This window comes from Cynocephalus volans, chromosome 9 (genome assembly GCF_027409185.1).
Source record: "Cynocephalus volans isolate mCynVol1 chromosome 9, mCynVol1.pri, whole genome shotgun sequence".
Taxonomy (NCBI): Eukaryota; Metazoa; Chordata; class Mammalia; order Dermoptera; family Cynocephalidae; genus Cynocephalus; species Cynocephalus volans.
In genome coordinates this window covers 19,552,604-19,562,044 of record NC_084468.1, presented here as the reverse complement: position 1 = coordinate 19,562,044, position 9,441 = coordinate 19,552,604, and positions in this window count along the sequence as shown.

Here is a 9,441-nt window from a genome sequence, read left to right as displayed (position 1 = left end):
AAATGCTCAATTAGTTAATAATTTGCCTACTAATTGATTTCTTCAAGGTGTCTGACTGGCAAAATTGAGAAAGTTTCTATAAATGCTATCCTTCTACAAAAAACTTGTTTCTAGGCATCTGGGAAGATTAGAAGATCAATTTATACTCTCATTAATAGTGTGGGAAACTTTCTCCAAGGATGAAAAAGCTACTATCAGAAGCAAACAAACAAAAAAAAATTGACTAATAAAACTCTGGAAAGCACTTTATGAAATGAACTAATTTCATGAAGATTATTAATAAATTAAATAGGAAAAACTAATAAAATGATGCAAATATCTACTAGAAATAACATTTACCAAATGCAAAAGGCTAAGTTTAAGACTAAAAGACTGGTGAATAAGATGTTTTTAATCGTAGTTAATGAAATAAATAAAGAGAAATGAACATGAAGATGCTAAGAATTCTTCTAATTATATTTTATTCCCTAATTCTATATTCTCTTTCTACAGGACAGGTTACATGACTTTCTGGTAGCAGAACCTAATGAAAGGCATGTAGATGATGTGATAGAGATTACAGGTGCTAAAAAATCCAAAGCATCCCGAAGAAAGATTATGATGCTAACGGTATGGATATTAATAGCTCACATTTATTGGATACTTACTACATGGGAGGCACTTTGTCAAGCATTTTACGTAAATTAACCCATTTCATCCCTACACATTCCTGAAATGTTAGGTGTCTGTCCAGGTGGTAAACAGTATGTCCGAATTTGAATCCAGACAATATGCCTGCAGGATCCATGCCCGTTACTTTCTTATTCTCCTTCATCAAACCATGCACTGTTTTAGCACTTTACACAGGTTGTATTATTTAATTTTACAACAATCCTTCGTGCTAAATACTCTGCATTAAATACTTTATACCAATAAAGAAATTCTGATCAAGTAGTTTGCTCCAGGGCCCCTGGACCACCATATAGTCTCTTAGATATGTACAGGACAAGTCTGGCCAGTTAGCTAAGTTTTTTAGAGGGTGGTGCTAATAACACCAAGGCCCAGGATTCAATCCCTGTACTAGCCATCTGCCAAATAATAATAATAATAATAACTTACAGGAATGATGTCATAACACATGGTCTTTGGCAACAGTATTGTTGGGAAAATAGGCTAATTTAATCAGGTACCCTCACCTTAGGTCAGGTTGGGGGTGGTGCAGCATTCTTTGTAAGCAAATTGCGGGGGGTAGTTAGTGTTCATGTGTGGTGCCATGACCTTGGCTGGCGTTGACTGCCTCGGGGGTCCACCATGTGCGGCCATGCTCTCCAACCTACAGCTTCCAAAGACCTGTTTGCCGGTTACCTAACTCATAGACCTGTGTGAAGGAGACTGGTCACCCAGCCTGGCATGTAAGGGGTCTGGGGACGAGCCTGGAATGTGAAGGGTTTGTGACCCAGTCTGTGAACGGGCTTGAGGGGTCGGTCTGTGAGCTCCAGACCCAGCCCTAGCTCAACAATTGGCACAGTGGGCAGGATTATGGGCAGGTAAAAGAGCTCAACAAGTATGGACAAACAGGCCAAGATTCTCCCACTAAGCAGCTGGTGACCTTTGATTTTTAATTGCTCCTCTTCTTCTCCTCACTCCTCCCACAGTTTTAATACAACCACAACTTCACTTCTTTTCCAACGGTGCTGTGAAAAGATTTTTTACAAGTATAAATTGCATGCAAAATTATAAAGTAGGAGGCTATTTGCACTAGTAAGAATATACATATATATATATGTTTTATGTATAAATATTCTAAGTTCATTACTGTAATTTGCCTTATATGATGACCAAAAAAAGTCCCACAATATTAGCTAAAACTATCAAGCATACATTAGTTGCTAATGATCAGGAAATAATTGCCTCCTTAAGAACCACCCAGCAAGGCAGGCGATCCAGTGAACTAAGAAGCTGGAGAGAGAGGGGGCAGATGGGAGTTCACTCTGAATACAGGGGCAAGAGCTGGGACCAAGAATCCAGGCTCTGGTCTCTAACTCACCCACAGTGAGCAGCTGTTTCTCCAGTCAACACCAGAGAACCCAAGGCCCTACAACAAGGTTGCAAGTCTTTCAACCCTACCCCCTTCCTATACTTTGTTTATCCCCTGGGTAAACAGAGATACAAATATGTTAAAGCAATAAATACATTTTAAAGAATCAGGAGCATCTGCTTTTCATGGTTTATTCCTGAATAACCTTGTGTTGGAATTGCCTGCTATTAATAAAAGATAGTATGCTTGATTAGGGTTTTAAGATTCTAACCCAAGGTCCTCTTTTTCTTTATTTTGAAATTATAAATCAGCATCCTTACTGCCTGGTGTAATTGTGAAGATTAATCAGATAATGTATTCAGTGTGCCTGGACATAGCAGGTGTCAATGCAGGCTGAACCTCCTCCTTTCTGTCTCTCCCCCACCTCTCCATGGCTCTCCTTCCTACTTACTTCCTCGTTGCATTGAGGAGACCATTGCTGTACCCAAGTGCTGAAAGCCAGTCACTCCTCTCCAGTCAAGTCCCAGTCCTACAAGTCAAAGGTTACTGTAGGTCATCCTGGCCTGAGTGAAAACCTAGCATCTGTCTTCCCTTTTCACTTTAACCTCATCCCTGTGCAGTCAGCCATATGCATTGCTCAGGGAAGGGATTACATGGAATGTAGCGAACAAAGAGTTTTCCTGGCTCTGGACTTCCAAAATTTCTTCCTAAACCTTAGATCTTAAACAGTACATGTGAAATTAAATTATTTTAATTTATAAATATCACTATTTTTTTTCTTCTCTCTTCTTTCTTCTCTCCCACTCTCTATATACAAACACATGCAGACGCATGAAGGATCTTCAAAATTTCATGGAAGGATTCATTTTATGTTTTAATCCAACTTTTCCATGAACTTTTTGAAGTACCCTCATGTGTATGTGTGTGGATGTATTTGTGTGTGTATGCATAATCCAAAGGTTTGGTTTTATTCATGCAAAGCCAGCCTCCAAAGGAATTGAGTCACAAATTATATGTCCAAACACTGGAATGAGGAATAAATATCTGAGCAACGAGAATACAATCTAGATAACTAGATGAAAGTTTTCTTTAGAGAAAAGAAAATACCAGCGTCAACTGCTGGTATGCAATTCTAAGAAGGTGGGAGGTCAGTGGGGGGAGGCAGAAGGTGGGTGCGGTGGAAACCACAGGCAGGTTAAGGTAGGATCCAAGGGCAGAGGCACCTCAGCCAATGAAAGCCAATTGTCGGCTAGTCTTACAAAGATGTCACCATGACAACCAGCAGCAGTATCAATGCCTCCAAGCAGCATCAAGGCATTGAACAGTGGCAGGGTGTGTCCAGGCAGAGGACCTGAGTCAACCCTCCGTGCTTTCTTCAGCTCTAGAGAGCAGGGAAAAAAAAATAAATGTCCAGAACAGTCTCATGATCGTGAGGGGATCAGAAGAGTGTATGAGAGGGGACATCCAACCAGGAAGAACATTTCATTGGGACAAGGCAGATGCTGAGAGAGTGAATTAATCTGTTACTCGCAACAATGGGAACTACATGAAGTTTTTGTCATGGAAGGTGGTGGTTCAGAATAGCATTCACACATAGTTATTTTTCCCTTTAAAAATGTGTATTTTTTATACCCGAGCTTACAGCCTATAAAGAATTATGATATCCACAATGGATAGGGTTTAATTTCAGAGATGTCTAAGCCCCTCTAGATTCACTAAAATGAATTGGAAGTTTTGTCACAATAAATTGAAAAATAGTTATGTTGACTGTCTTAGTCCATTCTGGCTACTGTTAAAAAAAAAACAAAAAAAAAACAATACCAAAAACTGGGTAGCTTATATATGACAGAAATTTATTTATCACAGTTCTGGTGACTAGGAAGTCCAAGATCAAGGCACCAGCAGATTTGGTGTCTGGTGAGGGCCTGCTTTCTGGTTCATAGATGGTGGCTTCATGCAGATGACATCCTTGGCCCTCTTTTCTAAAGGTGCTAATCCCATTCATGAAGTCTCTGCCTTCATGACCTAATCACCTCCCCAAGCCCTCACCTCCTAATACTATAACCTTGGGAATTAGGACTTCAACATATGAATTTTAAGAGAACACAACATTCAGACCATAGCATTGATTGAGAGTGATGTCAACTTGTATACTTTTAATATGTCACAGATAAAAATAGTTTGTGCAACTCACCAATGTTTATAGCAGCATTATTCACAACAGCCAAAAGATGGAAGCCACCCAGGTGTTCATCAGTGGATGAATGGATAAGCAAAATATGGTACATACGTAGAATGGAATATTATCCAGCCTTAAAAAGAAAGGAAATCCTGACACATGGTACAACATGGATGAATCTTTAGGACATTATGCTAAGTGAAATAAGCCAGTCACTAAAAGAGAAATACTGTATGATTCCAATGATACGAGGTGCCGAGAGTAGTCAAATTCAGAGACAGAAAGTAGAATGATGGTTGGCAGCGGCTGTGGGAGAGGGGAATGGAGAGTCATTCAATGTTTAATGGGTGAAGAATACAGTTATTGAGTGCTTAAGGGGTACAGAGTTTCAGTTTTGCAAGATGAAAAGACTTCTGTGAATTGATGGTGGTGATCGTAGCACAGCAACGTGAATGTACTTAACACCACTGAACAGTACACTTAAAAATGGCTAAGATGGTAAGTTTTATGTGTATGTTATCACAATTTTAAAAAGAAGTAAGGTATTTTATAGAGAGACAAGGAATTTCTGTTTGTCTCTATCTACACAGCAACTTCACAGAAATCTTTAAAATATAACCCTTATATGCAAGGGTTATAACATTTCCTTATCTTTAAATATATATATGCAAGGGTTATAACCATTCCTTATCTTTATATGCAAGGGTTATAACCCTTCCTTATCTTTAAATGTTTAAAATATAACCCTTCCTTATGCAAGGAATTCATGTGGCTACCCAGGGTGTGTAACTGCCAAATTCACATCCAATTCTCCAGAGTCCAAATCCAGCACTCTTTCCGTTGTACTCTAATAGATATGTGTACACGAGTATATATGAGTAAATAGTATATACACAGTCATACAAATTAATATAAAATACAGTATATGTCAGTAAATAGCATATAGACAGTCATACAAATAGAAAATACGTGTGTGGTTCTCATTAGGAGACAAAATAATAAATGCACTTTGCTGAGCATTTGAATGTTACCTTTGATTAGTGAATTTCAGGCCAACTTATTTTTAAATAAAAAATATTTTTAGAGTGTGTTTGATGCCCCATAATTCTACTAAGTCTCTTACAGACCTTGTCCTTTGAAATAGTAAATCAGCTTTACTAAGTATTTAAATCCAAAACGGTTCATTTTCACTGTTTCTCTAATTCTAGACCAACAGAAATTTATCCTTGCCTGCACCTTAAAACTTGTATCTGAATTTTATCTGCCACCTATTCTTATTGAAGTCCTCTAAAAAAATCTATCTATTGTATACATATTTGAAATGGGAAATAGATGGTTGTCCTTAAAGTTGAGAATTATTTTGATATTATACAATATTTAGACATCATTAAAAAGAACACAGAAGTTCCAATAGGCTAAAAGCTTACATTTTTAAATGGCACAATGAAGAAATTTTAAATGTTTAGGTGATAGATATGCTAACAATTCTGATTGGATCATTATACAATATATGCATGTACTGAAACAACAAACCGTACCCCATAAACATGTACAAAGAAAAAAATAAATTAAAAATAATAAAGTGGCACAATGAACAAACATGTATTTATAATTATATACTTAAGAGCTGATTTTCCTACACATTGCATTCATCTGAGGTTTTATTTTGCTATGGATTTAATAGGAAATAGAATCTTTTTTCCCTCACAGTCATACTTGGGAGGAAAGCAGCATCTTGTGGCAGAAAGAGCATTGGCGTGGGAATTGGACATCCAAGGTCTTCTGCTATGCAGCTTTGAGCAAGTCCATTTCACCTCCCTTGAACTCATTTTTCTCTCCAATAAGGTAACAGAGTAAGAGTAGTGGGACTTGAACATCTTTCCATCTTTTATATTCCAAGACTTAATGCTTGTGAGATTCTGGCGTGCACATCAGATGCTCTGGCTGCACCCAGCACCCCTCATGCCCACAGTAAAATTACACTCCTTCCTTCAACCAATTTGGCTAAACCAGCTTGGCTCAATTTATAATTCCTGAGTGACTTCATTAATGATGGTGATGATAATGGCAGATAAGATTTACTGAGCACTCATTATGTGCCAGGCACTGTTTGTGGTACAGTGGTTATAAAAACATCTCTAATTTTCCAACGCCATATCCATGCCCTTTGCAGTTCCTCCTATTATAAGGTGGAGTCTCTCTCCCCACCCTTTGAATCTGGGCTGGCCTGTGGTGTGCTTTGGCCAATAGGATACAAGGGGTATAGTGGGGTACTAGGCCTCCATGCTTGCTTTTGGAGTTCTGCCACTACCAGGAGAACAAGCCCAGGGTAGCCTGCCAGCTGATGAACACCACATGAAGCAGAGAGTTGTCCTATTCACAGCTTCCAGACACCGGAGTCAGCCAGGATAAGCACAGCTTCCTAGCTGCCTTGCAGCTGGCCATAGATGCATGGGTGAGCCCCATGTAGCCTAGCTCTGTTCAGCAGAACCACCAAACTGAAATAATAAAGGGTTATTGTCTTAAGCCACCAAGTTTTGCTATGGCCTGTCATGCAGCATCCTTGTGCCAATAGGTAACTACCACCCTGCTCTAAACATATCATATGTTTTTCTCATTTACTTCTCACAACAGCCTTATATGAAAGGTATTATTATTATCCCACTTTAGAGGTGAGAAAATTGAGGCACAGAGAGATTAATTAATTTGCCCCAAGTCATAAAACACTGCTGATTATAATATGCACCATTATTTTACATACCACTAAGAAGAAAAACATTCAGACTTCAAAAAAGATGCATCCTAATTTCAGAGATGTCAAAACATGAAAAAGTAGAAGCACATCTTAGGACTGATGATATGTAGGAGTAAGTGGTGAGTGCCAGGCCTTTGGGCTGGGTAGTTTCATTTGTTTGGAATAATTTGAGATACTTAAGTATTTAACTGGTAGTTTGAGAATTGTATGCACATTTTGCAGTTTTCCAGAATGGTAGATGAGGTGTAAGGGATTTGTTCCTCTTAAAAATCTTTTGTTAGTGCCCTGGGCTTTTAAATTTTTCTCTGCCCCGTTCTGTGAACTGTGCTGTATCCCTTGTGTTCTAACAAAGACTCCTATTCTTTACTATACACTTCATTGCCGGCATTATTTTATTAATATTTTCTCTTCCTAAATCCCTCTCTGGTTGGTTGGTCTTCTAAAAATTTCTCCAATTTATCTATGTCTCTTAAAAGGAATTAGATGCTCACTTGCTAAATATTGTATTAATGAGATCTAATCACTGGTGCTGAATTAGATTAATTACCTTGCTTGTTTTGAATGTGACACTCATCAATCAATTAATATTCTACATACATGTGGTCCCCCCATTGTATTCTCTGAGACAGATTAATCTGACCATGGCTTTTGGAGGTAGATAGACTAGGATCAAATATTGCACTTTTTCGGACACTTGCTATTTATATAACCTTGGACAAGTCACTTAATATCTTTGAGATCCAGTGTCCTTGTCTAAAAATGGATATAAACTCATTCCAGCCTGTATCATTCAGGATTCATCCAAAGAAGCAGAATTAGTGGGGGAGGGAGAGTACACACACACACACACACAAACGCACACACACATACACACTCACCTACATAAAATAAAATATGATTATATATAATTATATATAAATTACGTATAATATATAATTATATATGAAGGTACTTCATAAAGTTTGTGGAAAAATATAATTGAAAGATAATACAAATATTTCCACGAACTTTTTGAGGTGTCCTTGTACATGTAATATGATTTATTTGGTTTTATACAGTTGTGAGAGCTGATTCAATCATTGAGATGAGGCTGCTGTTCTGCTGTAGCCCAAAGTCAGCGCAGTCGGCCATCTGGAAGAAGAGATGAACGTGAAGTAGAAAAACAAAGGCAAATTGGAATCTGCAAGGCTGAGCAGAATCTACCAGAATGTTCTGGAACCCACGTTGGTCTCTCATTGTCTCCAAGCCTCCTGCATTAATGAAAGGGGTGTTCTGCTGGATAAGCGGCTCCCTCCATCATGGAGATAAACACACAGCTGGCCCAGGAGTCGGAGACGCTGAAGGACTGCTGTAGCTGGAGGATAGGGCAGTTGCTGCGGGAGCTGCAGATCTGGCTGCTTCCCCACGCTAAAGGGAGAACCAGCGTATCCACTGCAACGCGGGTGAGCGACAGCAGCGCCTGGTGTCCTGCCCGCAGTGTTGCCAGATTTAGCAAATAAAAATTAGAGTGCCTATCAAAACTTAAATTTCAGATAAACGGCAAATAATTTTTAAGTATAAATGTGTCCCAAATATTGCATACAAATATTCTTTTAATATAAAAATAAATATGTCTCATGCAGTATTGGAACATACCTATGCTTAAAAAAAAAAAAAATTGTATCTTAAATTCAAACGTAATTAGGATTCTATATTTTATTGGCAACCCTACCTGCACTGGCCTTCAGAGTATAGAGAGATATGACTTCCACGTGACTTCTGCCTTCCATTTCACACACACAAAAATACCTTGTGGGCAAATCAAAATCAAAATGAGTTACTACCTCAAATACATTAGGAGGGCCACTATCAAAAGAATAGAAACTAAGTTTTGGCAAGGAAACAGAAATTGGAACCCTTGTGCACTGTTGGTGGGATGTAAAATGGTGCAGCAAGTATGGAAAACAGTATGGAGTTTCCTCAAAAAATTAAAATAGAACTACCATATGACCCAGAAATTTTGTTAGGGGACAAAATAGCAGTGATGATATGTATGAAGGAATAATATTCAGTGATGGGAGAACATTTAGCAGCTGGATCCCCCAAACAGTTCCCTTTTAAATACTACAATTGGCTAATTCAAGAAATAGACTTTGCTGAGTATTAAATAATATTTAGAAATTCAACAAACAACGCTTATAAGTAATGTAATCCTAATGTTTTCTTAGGGGAGATATCACTGTATCTGATTATTTCCTAAAGTCATGTCTAAATATATTACTTAAATAGCCATTTCAAATTAGTTAAAAGACTGTCACTCCATTTATTATTAGCATATACAGTATCAGAGAGGCAAAGCTTCCATTTTAACATAAAAATACTAATTCTAATGGTCTGGTTTTCTTACCATTTATGTACTTAGTTCTAAATTGTCTCAGGTTGAAAAAAACGTTAACTTATATAATGAAAACCATTACCATACCTGTTAGTTGACATTACTGAGAGAGATTT